The sequence below is a fragment of the Nannospalax galili genome, unplaced genomic scaffold, assembly GCF_000622305.1.
Source record: "Nannospalax galili isolate Female #2095 unplaced genomic scaffold, S.galili_v1.0 scaffold186, whole genome shotgun sequence".
In the NCBI taxonomy this organism is placed as follows: domain Eukaryota; kingdom Metazoa; phylum Chordata; class Mammalia; order Rodentia; family Spalacidae; genus Nannospalax; species Nannospalax galili.
In genome coordinates this window covers 9,470,011-9,470,752 of record NW_008358774.1, presented here as the reverse complement: position 1 = coordinate 9,470,752, position 742 = coordinate 9,470,011, and positions in this window count along the sequence as shown.

Genomic DNA, 742 nt, shown 5'->3' with positions numbered 1-742 from the left:
CTAATGGAGACAGTGGGGTATTGAAGTCCCCTACTGTTACTGAGTTGGGGTTAATCTGTGTCTTCAAGTCCTGTAGTGTTGCTTTTATGAATTTGGGTTCACAAAAATTTGGTGCATATATGCTAAGGATTGTAATAATTTCTTGGTTAATTGTTCCTTTGAGCAGAATGAAATGACCCTCCTTATCTCTGCTGACTAATTTTACTTTGAAGTCTATTTTGTCAGATATTAGAATTGCAATCCCTGCTTGTTTCTTAGTGCCATTTGCTTGGAATATTCTTTTCCATTCTTTTACCTTAAGGTAGTGCCTGTCCTTGAAGGTGAGATGGGTTTCTTGCAGACAGCAGAGAGATGAATTTTGTTTCTTAATCCATTCGCTTAGCCTGTGTGTTTTGACTAGGGAATTCAGTCCATTGATATTTAAGGTTATTATTGAAAGGTGTGTATTGGTTGCCATCATTTTGATTGCTGTTTGTGTTCTCTGTATAATTTTGTGTTTCCTAGATTATATCTTTGTTTTCTTTCATTGCCCCTAGGGTATAGTTGTTTCTCTCTCTGCTCTCTGTATTGCTTCAAGTATTCTTTGAAGGGCTGATTTTGTAGACATGTATTCTTTCAGGCTATCTGTGTCATGGAAGGTTTTTCTTTCCCTCTCAACTGTAATAGACATTTTTTGTGGGTATGCTATTCTGGGCTGGCATCTATTGTCATGTAGAACTGGAAATACCTTGGTCCAGGCTCT